The sequence below is a fragment of the Rhinoderma darwinii genome, assembly GCF_050947455.1.
Source record: "Rhinoderma darwinii isolate aRhiDar2 chromosome 5 unlocalized genomic scaffold, aRhiDar2.hap1 SUPER_5_unloc_38, whole genome shotgun sequence".
NCBI lineage: Eukaryota > Metazoa > Chordata > Amphibia > Anura > Rhinodermatidae > Rhinoderma > Rhinoderma darwinii.
The window spans coordinates 56,819-75,687 of record NW_027461796.1 but is presented as its reverse complement, the minus strand read 5'-3'; the positions used below and the strand labels follow the sequence as shown (position 1 = coordinate 75,687).

Here is an 18,869-nt window from a genome sequence, read left to right as displayed (position 1 = left end):
GATCTCCCCTTTTAATCCCATTATTTCAACACCTGTTGGACAATGCATGAGTGATAATGAGCTCATTGATTAAATGCAATTAATGAATAGATTGCCACCTCTTGTTGTGTGTCGTCTGTGTTTCTGTGTTTCCGGCATTTCACATTGGAACACCTCATTCACCTTCCTTGTCTTCTCTCCGCCCTCCCTTTTAGGTAAGTTAAAGAGCTGCACCTGAGCCAGCCACTGATTGATTGATTGATTGATTGATTGATTGATTGATTGATTGATGCAGCACAACAGTCAAATAGTGGAGTGGAGTAGGGGAACAGCAAACAGCCAATAAAGCAGCCCGCCCGCTCGCCTGCCCGCCACAATGGACCTACCTGTGTACACTAGATGGATGTGATGGAATGTACTGTCGTCCCTACATTTCAAGAAGAAGTAAGAATTGCAGTTGCAACAAAGCCTTGCTTGCCTACAAAGAGAGCAGCAATTTGGATTTGTTACTATGTTACCTAGAAGAATAACAAACTGTGCAAGGATGGAGGTTGTAGGAGCAAGGAGAAGTTGTCTGTAAAGTTGGTGGATGCCTATTTTCCATTTTGCAGTCCCTTGTCTCCCTCTTGTGGCCTCCTGGAGGCAACTAGCTGTGCAAAAAAAAGACAGCCTGGCGGCCGGCTGTTGCAGTGTTGCCCTCTCAGGCAACACTGAGTGACTGACTGAGCCTCACCGTCTTATATAAAGTTCAGACGGAACTTTGCACGTGTCATAGTGGAGCCCTCAGGATTCCAGAGCCAGCTTTCTGACATCATAATGGGGCCTCAGAGATAAAAGCCTGGGCCCAGGCAGTGTTGGTCAGTGCTGCTCAGCAGGCAGCACTGGACTGGACTGGATTACAGCTGATACAAGGTGTGAAGGAACAAGGGGTGGCTGTGGGCATGCACTTGCTGCCGCTGCCAGTGTTTATCTGCATGGCAGCAGGGCATTTGGGCGTTGCCAGGAAGGCGTTTTTATGTAGATTCCTCCTCTTTCAGCACTGCATTGTGGTGCAAGCAAAAGAAGCAAATCCTGTCTGGCTTCCTCTCCGGCCTTTATTCACCTCCCGTGTAGCTGTGAGTGTGTGAGCCTGCAGGGCCCCATGGAATTGCCTAGAAGTAGGCTGAATCGCTGCAAGGGCTGAACAGCAGTATCGGGCAGGCTCGGGCAACGCGCGGCCCGTTCGGGTTATCGCTTCTCGGCCTTTTGGCTAAGATCAAGTGTAGTATCTGTTCTTATCAGTTTAATATCTGATACGTCCCCTATCTGGGGACCATATATTAAATGGATTTTTAGAACAGGGAGATGGAAATAGAGCTTGCTCTGTCCACTCCACGCATTGACCTGGTATTGCAGTATTTCCAGGACCGGTGCACCCTTTCCTTATGTGTTGACTAAAAGCAGATTCCAAAAGTGTTTTTTGTCTTTGCTATTGTTTCTGTCTTTCTGAAGGGATCTCCCCTTTTAATCCCATTATTTCAACACCTGTTGGACAATGCATGAGTGATAATGAGCTCATTGATTAAATGCAATTAATGAATAGATTGCCACCTCTTGTTGTGTGTCGTCTGTGTTTCTGTGTTTCCGGCATTTCACATTGGAACACCTCATTCACCTTCCTTGTCTTCTCTCCGCCCTCCCTTTTAGGTAAGTTAAAGAGCTGCACCTGAGCCAGCCACTGATTGATTGATTGATTGATTGATTGATTGATTGATTGATTGATTGATGCAGCACAACAGTCAAATAGTGGAGTGGAGTAGGGGAACAGCAAACAGCCAATAAAGCAGCCCGCCCGCTCGCCTGCCCGCCACAATGGACCTACCTGTGTACACTAGATGGATGTGATGGAATGTACTGTCGTCCCTACATTTCAAGAAGAAGTAAGAATTGCAGTTGCAACAAAGCCTTGCTTGCCTACAAAGAGAGCAGCAATTTGGATTTGTTACTATGTTACCTAGAAGAATAACAAACTGTGCAAGGATGGAGGTTGTAGGAGCAAGGAGAAGTTGTCTGTAAAGTTGGTGGATGCCTATTTTCCATTTTGCAGTCCCTTGTCTCCCTCTTGTGGCCTCCTGGAGGCAACTAGCTGTGCAAAAAAAAGACAGCCTGGCGGCCGGCTGTTGCAGTGTTGCCCTCTCAGGCAACACTGAGTGACTGACTGAGCCTCACCGTCTTATATAAAGTTCAGACGGAACTTTGCACGTGTCATAGTGGAGCCCTCAGGATTCCAGAGCCAGCTTTCTGACATCATAATGGGGCCTCAGAGATAAAAGCCTGGGCCCAGGCAGTGTTGGTCAGTGCTGCTCAGCAGGCAGCACTGGACTGGACTGGATTACAGCTGATACAAGGTGTGAAGGAACAAGGGGTGGCTGTGGGCATGCACTTGCTGCCGCTGCCAGTGTTTATCTGCATGGCAGCAGGGCATTTGGGCGTTGCCAGGAAGGCGTTTTTATGTAGATTCCTCCTCTTTCAGCACTGCATTGTGGTGCAAGCAAAAGAAGCAAATCCTGTCTGGCTTCCTCTCCGGCCTTTATTCACCTCCCGTGTAGCTGTGAGTGTGTGAGCCTGCAGGGCCCCATGGAATTGCCTAGAAGTAGGCTGAATCGCTGCAAGGGCTGAACAGCAGTATCGGGCAGGCTCGGGCAACGCGCGGCCCGTTCGGGTTATCGCTTCTCGGCCTTTTGGCTAAGATCAAGTGTAGTATCTGTTCTTATCAGTTTAATATCTGATACGTCCCCTATCTGGGGACCATATATTAAATGGATTTTTAGAACAGGGAGATGGAAATAGAGCTTGCTCTGTCCACTCCACGCATTGACCTGGTATTGCAGTATTTCCAGGACCGGTGCACCCTTTCCTTATGTGTTGACTAAAAGCAGATTCCAAAAGTGTTTTTTGTCTTTGCTATTGTTTCTGTCTTTCTGAAGGGATCTCCCCTTTTAATCCCATTATTTCAACACCTGTTGGACAATGCATGAGTGATAATGAGCTCATTGATTAAATGCAATTAATGAATAGATTGCCACCTCTTGTTGTGTGTCGTCTGTGTTTCTGTGTTTCCGGCATTTCACATTGGAACACCTCATTCACCTTCCTTGTCTTCTCTCCGCCCTCCCTTTTAGGTAAGTTAAAGAGCTGCACCTGAGCCAGCCACTGATTGATTGATTGATTGATTGATTGATTGATTGATTGATTGATTGATTGATTGATGCAGCACAACAGTCAAATAGTGGAGTGGAGTAGGGGAACAGCAAACAGCCAATAAAGCAGCCCGCCCGCTCGCCTGCCCGCCACAATGGACCTACCTGTGTACACTAGATGGATGTGATGGAATGTACTGTCGTCCCTACATTTCAAGAAGAAGTAAGAATTGCAGTTGCAACAAAGCCTTGCTTGCCTACAAAGAGAGCAGCAATTTGGATTTGTTACTATGTTACCTAGAAGAATAACAAACTGTGCAAGGATGGAGGTTGTAGGAGCAAGGAGAAGTTGTCTGTAAAGTTGGTGGATGCCTATTTTCCATTTTGCAGTCCCTTGTCTCCCTCTTGTGGCCTCCTGGAGGCAACTAGCTGTGCAAAAAAAAGACAGCCTGGCGGCCGGCTGTTGCAGTGTTGCCCTCTCAGGCAACACTGAGTGACTGACTGAGCCTCACCGTCTTATATAAAGTTCAGACGGAACTTTGCACGTGTCATAGTGGAGCCCTCAGGATTCCAGAGCCAGCTTTCTGACATCATAATGGGGCCTCAGAGATAAAAGCCTGGGCCCAGGCAGTGTTGGTCAGTGCTGCTCAGCAGGCAGCACTGGACTGGACTGGATTACAGCTGATACAAGGTGTGAAGGAACAAGGGGTGGCTGTGGGCATGCACTTGCTGCCGCTGCCAGTGTTTATCTGCATGGCAGCAGGGCATTTGGGCGTTGCCAGGAAGGCGTTTTTATGTAGATTCCTCCTCTTTCAGCACTGCATTGTGGTGCAAGCAAAAGAAGCAAATCCTGTCTGGCTTCCTCTCCGGCCTTTATTCACCTCCCGTGTAGCTGTGAGTGTGTGAGCCTGCAGGGCCCCATGGAATTGCCTAGAAGTAGGCTGAATCGCTGCAAGGGCTGAACAGCAGTATCGGGCAGGCTCGGGCAACGCGCGGCCCGTTCGGGTTATCGCTTCTCGGCCTTTTGGCTAAGATCAAGTGTAGTATCTGTTCTTATCAGTTTAATATCTGATACGTCCCCTATCTGGGGACCATATATTAAATGGATTTTTAGAACAGGGAGATGGAAATAGAGCTTGCTCTGTCCACTCCACGCATTGACCTGGTATTGCAGTATTTCCAGGACCGGTGCACCCTTTCCTTATGTGTTGACTAAAAGCAGATTCCAAAAGTGTTTTTTGTCTTTGCTATTGTTTCTGTCTTTCTGAAGGGATCTCCCCTTTTAATCCCATTATTTCAACACCTGTTGGACAATGCATGAGTGATAATGAGCTCATTGATTAAATGCAATTAATGAATAGATTGCCACCTCTTGTTGTGTGTCGTCTGTGTTTCTGTGTTTCCGGCATTTCACATTGGAACACCTCATTCACCTTCCTTGTCTTCTCTCCGCCCTCCCTTTTAGGTAAGTTAAAGAGCTGCACCTGAGCCAGCCACTGATTGATTGATTGATTGATTGATTGATTGATTGATTGATTGATGCAGCACAACAGTCAAATAGTGGAGTGGAGTAGGGGAACAGCAAACAGCCAATAAAGCAGCCCGCCCGCTCGCCTGCCCGCCACAATGGACCTACCTGTGTACACTAGATGGATGTGATGGAATGTACTGTCGTCCCTACATTTCAAGAAGAAGTAAGAATTGCAGTTGCAACAAAGCCTTGCTTGCCTACAAAGAGAGCAGCAATTTGGATTTGTTACTATGTTACCTAGAAGAATAACAAACTGTGCAAGGATGGAGGTTGTAGGAGCAAGGAGAAGTTGTCTGTAAAGTTGGTGGATGCCTATTTTCCATTTTGCAGTCCCTTGTCTCCCTCTTGTGGCCTCCTGGAGGCAACTAGCTGTGCAAAAAAAAGACAGCCTGGCGGCCGGCTGTTGCAGTGTTGCCCTCTCAGGCAACACTGAGTGACTGACTGAGCCTCACCGTCTTATATAAAGTTCAGACGGAACTTTGCACGTGTCATAGTGGAGCCCTCAGGATTCCAGAGCCAGCTTTCTGACATCATAATGGGGCCTCAGAGATAAAAGCCTGGGCCCAGGCAGTGTTGGTCAGTGCTGCTCAGCAGGCAGCACTGGACTGGACTGGATTACAGCTGATACAAGGTGTGAAGGAACAAGGGGTGGCTGTGGGCATGCACTTGCTGCCGCTGCCAGTGTTTATCTGCATGGCAGCAGGGCATTTGGGCGTTGCCAGGAAGGCGTTTTTATGTAGATTCCTCCTCTTTCAGCACTGCATTGTGGTGCAAGCAAAAGAAGCAAATCCTGTCTGGCTTCCTCTCCGGCCTTTATTCACCTCCCGTGTAGCTGTGAGTGTGTGAGCCTGCAGGGCCCCATGGAATTGCCTAGAAGTAGGCTGAATCGCTGCAAGGGCTGAACAGCAGTATCGGGCAGGCTCGGGCAACGCGCGGCCCGTTCGGGTTATCGCTTCTCGGCCTTTTGGCTAAGATCAAGTGTAGTATCTGTTCTTATCAGTTTAATATCTGATACGTCCCCTATCTGGGGACCATATATTAAATGGATTTTTAGAACAGGGAGATGGAAATAGAGCTTGCTCTGTCCACTCCACGCATTGACCTGGTATTTCAGTATTTCCAGGACCGGTGCACCCTTTCCTTATGTGTTGACTAAAAGCAGATTCCAAAAGTGTTTTTTGTCTTTGCTATTGTTTCTGTCTTTCTGAAGGGATCTCCCCTTTTAATCCCATTATTTCAACACCTGTTGGACAATGCATGAGTGATAATGAGCTCATTGATTAAATGCAATTAATGAATAGATTGCCACCTCTTGTTGTGTGTCGTCTGTGTTTCTGTGTTTCCGGCATTTCACATTGGAACACCTCATTCACCTTCCTTGTCTTCTCTCCGCCCTCCCTTTTAGGTAAGTTAAAGAGCTGCACCTGAGCCAGCCACTGATTGATTGATTGATTGATTGATTGATTGATTGATTGATTGATTGATTGATTGATTGATTGATGCAGCACAACAGTCAAATAGTGGAGTGGAGTAGGGGAACAGCAAACAGCCAATAAAGCAGCCCGCCCGCTCGCCTGCCCGCCACAATGGACCTACCTGTGTACACTAGATGGATGTGATGGAATGTACTGTCGTCCCTACATTTCAAGAAGAAGTAAGAATTGCAGTTGCAACAAAGCCTTGCTTGCCTACAAAGAGAGCAGCAATTTGGATTTGTTACTATGTTACCTAGAAGAATAACAAACTGTGCAAGGATGGAGGTTGTAGGAGCAAGGAGAAGTTGTCTGTAAAGTTGGTGGATGCCTATTTTCCATTTTGCAGTCCCTTGTCTCCCTCTTGTGGCCTCCTGGAGGCAACTAGCTGTGCAAAAAAAAGACAGCCTGGCGGCCGGCTGTTGCAGTGTTGCCCTCTCAGGCAACACTGAGTGACTGACTGAGCCTCACCGTCTTATATAAAGTTCAGACGGAACTTTGCACGTGTCATAGTGGAGCCCTCAGGATTCCAGAGCCAGCTTTCTGACATCATAATGGGGCCTCAGAGATAAAAGCCTGGGCCCAGGCAGTGTTGGTCAGTGCTGCTCAGCAGGCAGCACTGGACTGGACTGGATTACAGCTGATACAAGGTGTGAAGGAACAAGGGGTGGCTGTGGGCATGCACTTGCTGCCGCTGCCAGTGTTTATCTGCATGGCAGCAGGGCATTTGGGCGTTGCCAGGAAGGCGTTTTTATGTAGATTCCTCCTCTTTCAGCACTGCATTGTGGTGCAAGCAAAAGAAGCAAATCCTGTCTGGCTTCCTCTCCGGCCGTTATTCACCTCCCGTGTAGCTGTGAGTGTGTGAGCCTGCAGGGCCCCATGGAATTGCCTAGAAGTAGGCTGAATCGCTGCAAGGGCTGAACAGCAGTATCGGGCAGGCTCGGGCAACGCGCGGCCCGTTCGGGTTATCGCTTCTCGGCCTTTTGGCTAAGATCAAGTGTAGTATCTGTTCTTATCAGTTTAATATCTGATACGTCCCCTATCTGGGGACCATATATTAAATGGATTTTTAGAACAGGGAGATGGAAATAGAGCTTGCTCTGTCCACTCCACGCATTGACCTGGTATTGCAGTATTTCCAGGACCGGTGCACCCTTTCCTTATGTGTTGACTAAAAGCAGATTCCAAAAGTGTTTTTTGTCTTTGCTATTGTTTCTGTCTTTCTGAAGGGATCTCCCCTTTTAATCCCATTATTTCAACACCTGTTGGACAATGCATGAGTGATAATGAGCTCATTGATTAAATGCAATTAATGAATAGATTGCCACCTCTTGTTGTGTGTCGTCTGTGTTTCTGTGTTTCCGGCATTTCACATTGGAACACCTCATTCACCTTCCTTGTCTTCTCTCCGCCCTCCCTTTTAGGTAAGTTAAAGAGCTGCACCTGAGCCAGCCACTGATTGATTGATTGATTGATTGATTGATTGATTGATGCAGCACAACAGTCAAATAGTGGAGTGGAGTAGGGGAACAGCAAACAGCCAATAAAGCAGCCCGCCCGCTCGCCTGCCCGCCACAATGGACCTACCTGTGTACACTAGATGGATGTGATGGAATGTACTGTCGTCCCTACATTTCAAGAAGAAGTAAGAATTGCAGTTGCAACAAAGCCTTGCTTGCCTACAAAGAGAGCAGCAATTTGGATTTGTTACTATGTTACCTAGAAGAATAACAAACTGTGCAAGGATGGAGGTTGTAGGAGCAAGGAGAAGTTGTCTGTAAAGTTGGTGGATGCCTATTTTCCATTTTGCAGTCCCTTGTCTCCCTCTTGTGGCCTCCTGGAGGCAACTAGCTGTGCAAAAAAAAGACAGCCTGGCGGCCGGCTGTTGCAGTGTTGCCCTCTCAGGCAACACTGAGTGACTGACTGAGCCTCACCGTCTTATATAAAGTTCAGACGGAACTTTGCACGTGTCATAGTGGAGCCCTCAGGATTCCAGAGCCAGCTTTCTGACATCATAATGGGGCCTCAGAGATAAAAGCCTGGGCCCAGGCAGTGTTGGTCAGTGCTGCTCAGCAGGCAGCACTGGACTGGACTGGATTACAGCTGATACAAGGTGTGAAGGAACAAGGGGTGGCTGTGGGCATGCACTTGCTGCCGCTGCCAGTGTTTATCTGCATGGCAGCAGGGCATTTGGGCGTTGCCAGGAAGGCGTTTTTATGTAGATTCCTCCTCTTTCAGCACTGCATTGTGGTGCAAGCAAAAGAAGCAAATCCTGTCTGGCTTCCTCTCCGGCCGTTATTCACCTCCCGTGTAGCTGTGAGTGTGTGAGCCTGCAGGGCCCCATGGAATTGCCTAGAAGTAGGCTGAATCGCTGCAAGGGCTGAACAGCAGTATCGGGCAGGCTCGGGCAACGCGCGGCCCGTTCGGGTTATCGCTTCTCGGCCTTTTGGCTAAGATCAAGTGTAGTATCTGTTCTTATCAGTTTAATATCTGATACGTCCCCTATCTGGGGACCATATATTAAATGGATTTTTAGAACAGGGAGATGGAAATAGAGCTTGCTCTGTCCACTCCACGCATTGACCTGGTATTTCAGTATTTCCAGGACCGGTGCACCCTTTCCTTATGTGTTGACTAAAAGCAGATTCCAAAAGTGTTTTTTGTCTTTGCTATTGTTTCTGTCTTTCTGAAGGGATCTCCCCTTTTAATCCCATTATTTCAACACCTGTTGGACAATGCATGAGTGATAATGAGCTCATTGATTAAATGCAATTAATGAATAGATTGCCACCTCTTGTTGTGTGTCGTCTGTGTTTCTGTGTTTCCGGCATTTCACATTGGAACACCTCATTCACCTTCCTTGTCTTCTCTCCGCCCTCCCTTTTAGGTAAGTTAAAGAGCTGCACCTGAGCCAGCCACTGATTGATTGATTGATTGATTGATTGATTGATTGATTGATGCAGCACAACAGTCAAATAGTGGAGTGGAGTAGGGGAACAGCAAACAGCCAATAAAGCAGCCCGCCCGCTCGCCTGCCCGCCACAATGGACCTACCTGTGTACACTAGATGGATGTGATGGAATGTACTGTCGTCCCTACATTTCAAGAAGAAGTAAGAATTGCAGTTGCAACAAAGCCTTGCTTGCCTACAAAGAGAGCAGCAATTTGGATTTGTTACTATGTTACCTAGAAGAATAACAAACTGTGCAAGGATGGAGGTTGTAGGAGCAAGGAGAAGTTGTCTGTAAAGTTGGTGGATGCCTATTTTCCATTTTGCAGTCCCTTGTCTCCCTCTTGTGGCCTCCTGGAGGCAACTAGCTGTGCAAAAAAAAGACAGCCTGGCGGCCGGCTGTTGCAGTGTTGCCCTCTCAGGCAACACTGAGTGACTGACTGAGCCTCACCGTCTTATATAAAGTTCAGACGGAACTTTGCACGTGTCATAGTGGAGCCCTCAGGATTCCAGAGCCAGCTTTCTGACATCATAATGGGGCCTCAGAGATAAAAGCCTGGGCCCAGGCAGTGTTGGTCAGTGCTGCTCAGCAGGCAGCACTGGACTGGACTGGATTACAGCTGATACAAGGTGTGAAGGAACAAGGGGTGGCTGTGGGCATGCACTTGCTGCCGCTGCCAGTGTTTATCTGCATGGCAGCAGGGCATTTGGGCGTTGCCAGGAAGGCGTTTTTATGTAGATTCCTCCTCTTTCAGCACTGCATTGTGGTGCAAGCAAAAGAAGCAAATCCTGTCTGGCTTCCTCTCCGGCCGTTATTCACCTCCCGTGTAGCTGTGAGTGTGTGAGCCTGCAGGGCCCCATGGAATTGCCTAGAAGTAGGCTGAATCGCTGCAAGGGCTGAACAGCAGTATCGGGCAGGCTCGGGCAACGCGCGGCCCGTTCGGGTTATCGCTTCTCGGCCTTTTGGCTAAGATCAAGTGTAGTATCTGTTCTTATCAGTTTAATATCTGATACGTCCCCTATCTGGGGACCATATATTAAATGGATTTTTAGAACAGGGAGATGGAAATAGAGCTTGCTCTGTCCACTCCACGCATTGACCTGGTATTGCAGTATTTCCAGGACCGGTGCACCCTTTCCTTATGTGTTGACTAAAAGCAGATTCCAAAAGTGTTTTTTGTCTTTGCTATTGTTTCTGTCTTTCTGAAGGGATCTCCCCTTTTAATCCCATTATTTCAACACCTGTTGGACAATGCATGAGTGATAATGAGCTCATTGATTAAATGCAATTAATGAATAGATTGCCACCTCTTGTTGTGTGTCGTCTGTGTTTCTGTGTTTCCGGCATTTCACATTGGAACACCTCATTCACCTTCCTTGTCTTCTCTCCGCCCTCCCTTTTAGGTAAGTTAAAGAGCTGCACCTGAGCCAGCCACTGATTGATTGATTGATTGATTGATTGATTGATTGATTGATTGATGCAGCACAACAGTCAAATAGTGGAGTGGAGTAGGGGAACAGCAAACAGCCAATAAAGCAGCCCGCCCGCTCGCCTGCCCGCCACAATGGACCTACCTGTGTACACTAGATGGATGTGATGGAATGTACTGTCGTCCCTACATTTCAAGAAGAAGTAAGAATTGCAGTTGCAACAAAGCCTTGCTTGCCTACAAAGAGAGCAGCAATTTGGATTTGTTACTATGTTACCTAGAAGAATAACAAACTGTGCAAGGATGGAGGTTGTAGGAGCAAGGAGAAGTTGTCTGTAAAGTTGGTGGATGCCTATTTTCCATTTTGCAGTCCCTTGTCTCCCTCTTGTGGCCTCCTGGAGGCAACTAGCTGTGCAAAAAAAAGACAGCCTGGCGGCCGGCTGTTGCAGTGTTGCCCTCTCAGGCAACACTGAGTGACTGACTGAGCCTCACCGTCTTATATAAAGTTCAGACGGAACTTTGCACGTGTCATAGTGGAGCCCTCAGGATTCCAGAGCCAGCTTTCTGACATCATAATGGGGCCTCAGAGATAAAAGCCTGGGCCCAGGCAGTGTTGGTCAGTGCTGCTCAGCAGGCAGCACTGGACTGGACTGGATTACAGCTGATACAAGGTGTGAAGGAACAAGGGGTGGCTGTGGGCATGCACTTGCTGCCGCTGCCAGTGTTTATCTGCATGGCAGCAGGGCATTTGGGCGTTGCCAGGAAGGCGTTTTTATGTAGATTCCTCCTCTTTCAGCACTGCATTGTGGTGCAAGCAAAAGAAGCAAATCCTGTCTGGCTTCCTCTCCGGCCGTTATTCACCTCCCGTGTAGCTGTGAGTGTGTGAGCCTGCAGGGCCCCATGGAATTGCCTAGAAGTAGGCTGAATCGCTGCAAGGGCTGAACAGCAGTATCGGGCAGGCTCGGGCAACGCGCGGCCCGTTCGGGTTATCGCTTCTCGGCCTTTTGGCTAAGATCAAGTGTAGTATCTGTTCTTATCAGTTTAATATCTGATATGTCCCCTATCTGGGGACCATATATTAAATGGATTTTTAGAACAGGGAGATGGAAATAGAGCTTGCTCTGTCCACTCCACGCATTGACCTGGTATTGCAGTATTTCCAGGACCGGTGCACCCTTTCCTTATGTGTTGACTAAAAGCAGATTCCAAAAGTGTTTTTTGTCTTTGCTATTGTTTCTGTCTTTCTGAAGGGATCTCCCCTTTTAATCCCATTATTTCAACACCTGTTGGACAATGCATGAGTGATAATGAGCTCATTGATTAAATGCAATTAATGAATAGATTGCCACCTCTTGTTGTGTGTCGTCTGTGTTTCTGTGTTTCCGGCATTTCACATTGGAACACCTCATTCACCTTCCTTGTCTTCTCTCCGCCCTCCCTTTTAGGTAAGTTAAAGAGCTGCACCTGAGCCAGCCACTGATTGATTGATTGATTGATTGATTGATTGATTGATTGATTGATGCAGCACAACAGTCAAATAGTGGAGTGGAGTAGGGGAACAGCAAACAGCCAATAAAGCAGCCCGCCCGCTCGCCTGCCCGCCACAATGGACCTACCTGTGTACACTAGATGGATGTGATGGAATGTACTGTCGTCCCTACATTTCAAGAAGTAAGAATTGCAGTTGCAACAAAGCCTTGCTTGCCTACAAAGAGAGCAGCAATTTGGATTTGTTACTATGTTACCTAGAAGAATAACAAACTGTGCAAGGATGGAGGTTGTAGGAGCAAGGAGAAGTTGTCTGTAAAGTTGGTGGATGCCTATTTTCCATTTTGCAGTCCCTTGTCTCCCTCTTGTGGCCTCCTGGAGGCAACTAGCTGTGCAAAAAAAAGACAGCCTGGCGGCCGGCTGTTGCAGTGTTGCCCTCTCAGGCAACACTGAGTGACTGACTGAGCCTCACCGTCTTATATAAAGTTCAGACGGAACTTTGCACGTGTCATAGTGGAGCCCTCAGGATTCCAGAGCCAGCTTTCTGACATCATAATGGGGCCTCAGAGATAAAAGCCTGGGCCCAGGCAGTGTTGGTCAGTGCTGCTCAGCAGGCAGCACTGGACTGGACTGGATTACAGCTGATACAAGGTGTGAAGGAACAAGGGGTGGCTGTGGGCATGCACTTGCTGCCGCTGCCAGTGTTTATCTGCATGGCAGCAGGGCATTTGGGCGTTGCCAGGAAGGCGTTTTTATGTAGATTCCTCCTCTTTCAGCACTGCATTGTGGTGCAAGCAAAAGAAGCAAATCCTGTCTGGCTTCCTCTCCGGCCTTTATTCACCTCCCGTGTAGCTGTGAGTGTGTGAGCCTGCAGGGCCCCATGGAATTGCCTAGAAGTAGGCTGAATCGCTGCAAGGGCTGAACAGCAGTATCGGGCAGGCTCGGGCAACGCGCGGCCCGTTCGGGTTATCGCTTCTCGGCCTTTTGGCTAAGATCAAGTGTAGTATCTGTTCTTATCAGTTTAATATCTGATACGTCCCCTATCTGGGGACCATATATTAAATGGATTTTTAGAACAGGGAGATGGAAATAGAGCTTGCTCTGTCCACTCCACGCATTGACCTGGTATTGCAGTATTTCCAGGACCGGTGCACCCTTTCCTTATGTGTTGACTAAAAGCAGATTCCAAAAGTGTTTTTTGTCTTTGCTATTGTTTCTGTCTTTCTGAAGGGATCTCCCCTTTTAATCCCATTATTTCAACACCTGTTGGACAATGCATGAGTGATAATGAGCTCATTGATTAAATGCAATTAATGAATAGATTGCCACCTCTTGTTGTGTGTCGTCTGTGTTTCTGTGTTTCCGGCATTTCACATTGGAACACCTCATTCACCTTCCTTGTCTTCTCTCCGCCCTCCCTTTTAGGTAAGTTAAAGAGCTGCACCTGAGCCAGCCACTGATTGATTGATTGATTGATTGATTGATTGATTGATTGATTGATTGATTGATTGATTGATGCAGCACAACAGTCAAATAGTGGAGTGGAGTAGGGGAACAGCAAACAGCCAATAAAGCAGCCCGCCCGCTCGCCTGCCCGCCACAATGGACCTACCTGTGTACACTAGATGGATGTGTTGGAATGTACTGTCGTCCCTACATTTCAAGAAGAAGTAAGAATTGCAGTTGCAACAAAGCCTTGCTTGCCTACAAAGAGAGCAGCAATTTGGATTTGTTACTATGTTACCTAGAAGAATAACAAACTGTGCAAGGATGGAGGTTGTAGGAGCAAGGAGAAGTTGTCTGTAAAGTTGGTGGATGCCTATTTTCCATTTTGCAGTCCCTTGTCTCCCTCTTGTGGCCTCCTGGAGGCAACTAGCTGTGCAAAAAAAAGACAGCCTGGCGGCCGGCTGTTGCAGTGTTGCCCTCTCAGGCAACACTGAGTGACTGACTGAGCCTCACCGTCTTATATAAAGTTCAGACGGAACTTTGCACGTGTCATAGTGGAGCCCTCAGGATTCCAGAGCCAGCTTTCTGACATCATAATGGGGCCTCAGAGATAAAAGCCTGGGCCCAGGCAGTGTTGGTCAGTGCTGCTCAGCAGGCAGCACTGGACTGGACTGGATTACAGATGATACAAGGTGTGAAGGAACAAGGGGTGGCTGTGGGCATGCACTTGCTGCCGCTGCCAGTGTTTATCTGCATGGCAGCAGGGCATTTGGGCGTTGCCAGGAAGGCGTTTTTATGTAGATTCCTCCTCTTTCAGCACTGCATTGTGGTGCAAGCAAAAGAAGCAAATCCTGTCTGGCTTCCTCTCCGGCCGTTATTCACCTCCCGTGTAGCTGTGAGTGTGTGAGCCTGCAGGGCCCCATGGAATTGCCTAGAAGTAGGCTGAATCGCTGCAAGGGCTGAACAGCAGTATCGGGCAGGCTCGGGCAACGCGCGGCCCGTTCGGGTTATCGCTTCTCGGCCTTTTGGCTAAGATCAAGTGTAGTATCTGTTCTTATCAGTTTAATATCTGATACGTCCCCTATCTGGGGACCATATATTAAATGGATTTTTAGAACAGGGAGATGGAAATAGAGCTTGCTCTGTCCACTCCACGCATTGACCTGGTATTGCAGTATTTCCAGGACCGGTGCACCCTTTCCTTATGTGTTGACTAAAAGCAGATTCCAAAAGTGTTTTTTGTCTTTGCTATTGTTTCTGTCTTTCTGAAGGGATCTCCCCTTTTAATCCCATTATTTCAACACCTGTTGGACAATGCATGAGTGATAATGAGCTCATTGATTAAATGCAATTAATGAATAGATTGCCACCTCTTGTTGTGTGTCGTCTGTGTTTCTGTGTTTCCGGCATTTCACATTGGAACACCTCATTCACCTTCCTTGTCTTCTCTCCGCCCTCCCTTTTAGGTAAGTTAAAGAGCTGCACCTGAGCCAGCCACTGATTGATTGATTGATTGATTGATTGATTGATTGATTGATTGATGCAGCACAACAGTCAAATAGTGGAGTGGAGTAGGGGAACAGCAAACAGCCAATAAAGCAGCCCGCCCGCTCGCCTGCCCGCCACAATGGACCTACCTGTGTACACTAGATGGATGTGATGGAATGTACTGTCGTCCCTACATTTCAAGAAGAAGTAAGAATTGCAGTTGCAACAAAGCCTTGCTTGCCTACAAAGAGAGCAGCAATTTGGATTTGTTACTATGTTACCTAGAAGAATAACAAACTGTGCAAGGATGGAGGTTGTAGGAGCAAGGAGAAGTTGTCTGTAAAGTTGGTGGATGCCTATTTTCCATTTTGCAGTCCCTTGTCTCCCTCTTGTGGCCTCCTGGAGGCAACTAGCTGTGCAAAAAAAAGACAGCCTGGCGGCCGGCTGTTGCAGTGTTGCCCTCTCAGGCAACACTGAGTGACTGACTGAGCCTCACCGTCTTATATAAAGTTCAGACGGAACTTTGCACGTGTCATAGTGGAGCCCTCAGGATTCCAGAGCCAGCTTTCTGACATCATAATGGGGCCTCAGAGATAAAAGCCTGGGCCCAGGCAGTGTTGGTCAGTGCTGCTCAGCAGGCAGCACTGGACTGGACTGGATTACAGCTGATACAAGGTGTGAAGGAACAAGGGGTGGCTGTGGGCATGCACTTGCTGCCGCTGCCAGTGTTTATCTGCATGGCAGCAGGGCATTTGGGCGTTGCCAGGAAGGCGTTTTTATGTAGATTCCTCCTCTTTCAGCACTGCATTGTGGTGCAAGCAAAAGAAGCAAATCCTGTCTGGCTTCCTCTCCGGCCTTTATTCACCTCCCGTGTAGCTGTGAGTGTGTGAGCCTGCAGGGCCCCATGGAATTGCCTAGAAGTAGGCTGAATCGCTGCAAGGGCTGAACAGCAGTATCGGGCAGGCTCGGGCAACGCGCGGCCCGTTCGGGTTATCGCTTCTCGGCCTTTTGGCTAAGATCAAGTGTAGTATCTGTTCTTATCAGTTTAATATCTGATACGTCCCCTATCTGGGGACCATATATTAAATGGATTTTTAGAACAGGGAGATGGAAATAGAGCTTGCTCTGTCCACTCCACGCATTGACCTGGTATTGCAGTATTTCCAGGACCGGTGCACCCTTTCCTTATGTGTTGACTAAAAGCAGATTCCAAAAGTGTTTTTTGTCTTTGCTATTGTTTCTGTCTTTCTGAAGGGATCTCCCCTTTTAATCCCATTATTTCAACACCTGTTGGACAATGCATGAGTGATAATGAGCTCATTGATTAAATGCAATTAATGAATAGATTGCCACCTCTTGTTGTGTGTCGTCTGTGTTTCTGTGTTTCCGGCATTTCACATTGGAACACCTCATTCACCTTCCTTGTCTTCTCTCCGCCCTCCCTTTTAGGTAAGTTAAAGAGCTGCACCTGAGCCAGCCACTGATTGATTGATTGATTGATTGATTGATTGATTGATTGATTGATTGATTGATTGATTGATGCAGCACAACAGTCAAATAGTGGAGTGGAGTAGGGGAACAGCAAACAGCCAATAAAGCAGCCCGCCCGCTCGCCTGCCCGCCACAATGGACCTACCTGTGTACACTAGATGGATGTGATGGAATGTACTGTCGTCCCTACATTTCAAGAAGAAGTAAGAATTGCAGTTGCAACAAAGCCTTGCTTGCCTACAAAGAGAGCAGCAATTTGGATTTGTTACTATGTTACCTAGAAGAATAACAAACTGTGCAAGGATGGAGGTTGTAGGAGCAAGGAGAAGTTGTCTGTAAAGTTGGTGGATGCCTATTTTCCATTTTGCAGTCCCTTGTCTCCCTCTTGTGGCCTCCTGGAGGCAACTAGCTGTGCAAAAAAAAGACAGCCTGGCGGCCGGCTGTTGCAGTGTTGCCCTCTCAGGCAACACTGAGTGACTGACTGAGCCTCACCGTCTTATATAAAGTTCAGACGGAACTTTGCACGTGTCATAGTGGAGCCCTCAGGATTCCAGAGCCAGCTTTCTGACATCATAATGGGGCCTCAGAGATAAAAGCCTGGGCCCAGGCAGTGTTGGTCAGTGCTGCTCAGCAGGCAGCACTGGACTGGACTGGATTACAGCTGATACAAGGTGTGAAGGAACAAGGGGTGGCTGTGGGCATGCACTTGCTGCCGCTGCCAGTGTTTATCTGCATGGCAGCAGGGCATTTGGGCGTTGCCAGGAAGGCGTTTTTATGTAGATTCCTCCTCTTTCAGCACTGCATTGTGGTGCAAGCAAAAGAAGCAAATCCTGTCTGGCTTCCTCTCCGGCCTTTATTCACCTCCCGTGTAGCTGTGAGTGTGTGAGCCTGCAGGGCCCCATGGAATTGCCTAGAAGTAGGCTGAATCGCTGCAAGGGCTGAACAGCAGTATCGGGCAGGCTCGGGCAACGCGCGGCCCGTTCGGGTTATCGCTTCTCGGCCTTTTGGCTAAGATCAAGTGTAGTATCTGTTCTTATCAGTTTAATATCTGATACGTCCCCTATCTGGGGACCATATATTAAATGGATTTTTAGAACAGGGAGATGGAAATAGAGCTTGCTCTGTCCACTCCACGCATTGACCTGGTATTGCAGTATTTCCAGGACCGGTGCACCCTTTCCTTATGTGTTGACTAAAAGCAGATTCCAAAAGTGTTTTTTGTCTTTGCTATTGTTTCTGTCTTTCTGAAGGGATCTCCCCTTTTAATCCCATTATTTCAACACCTGTTGGACAATGCATGAGTGATAATGAGCTCATTGATTAAATGCAATTAATGAATAGATTGCCACCTCTTGTTGTGTGTCGTCTGTGTTTCTGTGTTTCCGGCATTTCACATTGGAACACCTCATTCACCTTCCTTGTCTTCTCTCCGCCCTCCCTTTTAGGTAAGTTAAAGAGCTGCACCTGAGCCAGCCACTTGATTGATTGATTGATTGATTGATTGATTGATTGATTGATTGATTGATGCAGCACAACAGTCAAATAGTGGAGTGGAGTAGGGGAACAGCAAACAGCCAATAAAGCAGCCCGCCCGCTCGCCTGCCCGCCACAATGGACCTACCTGTGTACACTAGATGGATGTGATGGAATGTACTGTCGTCCCTACATTTCAAGAAGAAGTAAGAATTGCAGTTGCAACAAAGCCTTGCTTGCCTACAAAGAGAGCAGCAATTTGGATTTGTTACTATGTTACCTAGAAGAATAACAAACTGTGCAAGGATGGAGGTTGTAGGAGCAAGGAGAAGTTGTCTGTAAAGTTGGTGGATGCCTATTTTCCATTTTGCAGTCCCTTGTCTCCCTCTTGTGGCCTCCTGGAGGCAACTAGCTGTGCAAAAAAAAGACAGCCTGGCGGCCGGCTGTTGCAGTGTTGCCCTCTCAGGCAACACTGAGTGACTGACTGAGCCTCACCGTCTTATATAAAGTTCAGACGGAACTTTGCACGTGTCATAGTGGAGCCCTCAGGATTCCAGAGCCAGCTTTCTGACATCATAATGGGGCCTCAGAGATAAAAGCCTGGGCCCAGGCAGTGTTGGTCAGTGCTGCTCAGCAGGCAGCACTGGACTGGACTGGATTACAGCTGATACAAGGTGTGAAGGAACAAGGGGTGGCTGTGGGCATGCACTTGCTGCCGCTGCCAGTGTTTATCTGCATGGCAGCAGGGCATTTGGGCGTTGCCAGGAAGGCGTTTTTATGTAGATTCCTCCTCTTTCAGCACTGCATTGTGGTGCAAGCAAAAGAAGCAAATCCTGTCTGGCTTCCTCTCCGGCCTTTATTCACCTCCCGTGTAGCTGTGAGTGTGTGAGCCTGCAGGGCCCCATGGAATTGCCTAGAAGTAGGCTGAATCGCTGCAAGGGC

The 18,869-nt window shown here is 47.9% G+C and overlaps 12 non-coding genes across 12 annotated transcripts; all 12 read left to right on the top strand.

Moving 5' to 3' along the window:
• Nucleotides 1-1,208: 1,208 nt before the first annotated feature.
• On the top strand, nucleotides 1,209-1,399 carry LOC142691850 (U2 spliceosomal RNA). Its single transcript, XR_012860363.1, has one exon. It is a non-coding gene; the product is annotated as a U2 spliceosomal RNA (small nuclear RNA).
• Nucleotides 1,400-2,683: 1,284 nt separating this feature from the next.
• LOC142691849 (U2 spliceosomal RNA) lies at nucleotides 2,684-2,874 on the top strand. The gene has a single exon (XR_012860362.1). It is a non-coding gene; the product is annotated as a U2 spliceosomal RNA (small nuclear RNA).
• Nucleotides 2,875-4,166: 1,292 nt separating this feature from the next.
• On the top strand, nucleotides 4,167-4,357 carry LOC142691848 (U2 spliceosomal RNA). The gene has a single exon (XR_012860361.1). It is a non-coding gene; the product is annotated as a U2 spliceosomal RNA (small nuclear RNA).
• A 1,280-nt stretch (nucleotides 4,358-5,637) lies between these two features.
• On the top strand, nucleotides 5,638-5,828 carry LOC142691794 (U2 spliceosomal RNA). The gene has a single exon (XR_012860313.1). It is a non-coding gene; the product is annotated as a U2 spliceosomal RNA (small nuclear RNA).
• Nucleotides 5,829-7,128: 1,300 nt separating this feature from the next.
• LOC142691846 (U2 spliceosomal RNA) lies at nucleotides 7,129-7,319 on the top strand. The gene has a single exon (XR_012860360.1). It is a non-coding gene; the product is annotated as a U2 spliceosomal RNA (small nuclear RNA).
• Nucleotides 7,320-8,591: 1,272 nt separating this feature from the next.
• On the top strand, nucleotides 8,592-8,782 carry LOC142691793 (U2 spliceosomal RNA). Its single transcript, XR_012860312.1, has one exon. It is a non-coding gene; the product is annotated as a U2 spliceosomal RNA (small nuclear RNA).
• A 1,276-nt stretch (nucleotides 8,783-10,058) lies between these two features.
• LOC142691845 (U2 spliceosomal RNA) lies at nucleotides 10,059-10,249 on the top strand. The gene has a single exon (XR_012860359.1). It is a non-coding gene; the product is annotated as a U2 spliceosomal RNA (small nuclear RNA).
• A 1,280-nt stretch (nucleotides 10,250-11,529) lies between these two features.
• LOC142691595 (U2 spliceosomal RNA) lies at nucleotides 11,530-11,720 on the top strand. Its single transcript, XR_012860132.1, has one exon. It is a non-coding gene; the product is annotated as a U2 spliceosomal RNA (small nuclear RNA).
• A 1,277-nt stretch (nucleotides 11,721-12,997) lies between these two features.
• On the top strand, nucleotides 12,998-13,188 carry LOC142691843 (U2 spliceosomal RNA). Its single transcript, XR_012860357.1, has one exon. It is a non-coding gene; the product is annotated as a U2 spliceosomal RNA (small nuclear RNA).
• Nucleotides 13,189-14,484: 1,296 nt separating this feature from the next.
• On the top strand, nucleotides 14,485-14,675 carry LOC142691842 (U2 spliceosomal RNA). Its single transcript, XR_012860356.1, has one exon. It is a non-coding gene; the product is annotated as a U2 spliceosomal RNA (small nuclear RNA).
• A 1,280-nt stretch (nucleotides 14,676-15,955) lies between these two features.
• LOC142691841 (U2 spliceosomal RNA) lies at nucleotides 15,956-16,146 on the top strand. Its single transcript, XR_012860355.1, has one exon. It is a non-coding gene; the product is annotated as a U2 spliceosomal RNA (small nuclear RNA).
• A 1,296-nt stretch (nucleotides 16,147-17,442) lies between these two features.
• Nucleotides 17,443-17,633, top strand: LOC142691840 (U2 spliceosomal RNA). The gene has a single exon (XR_012860354.1). It is a non-coding gene; the product is annotated as a U2 spliceosomal RNA (small nuclear RNA).
• The last annotated feature ends 1,236 nt before the right edge of the window (nucleotides 17,634-18,869 follow it).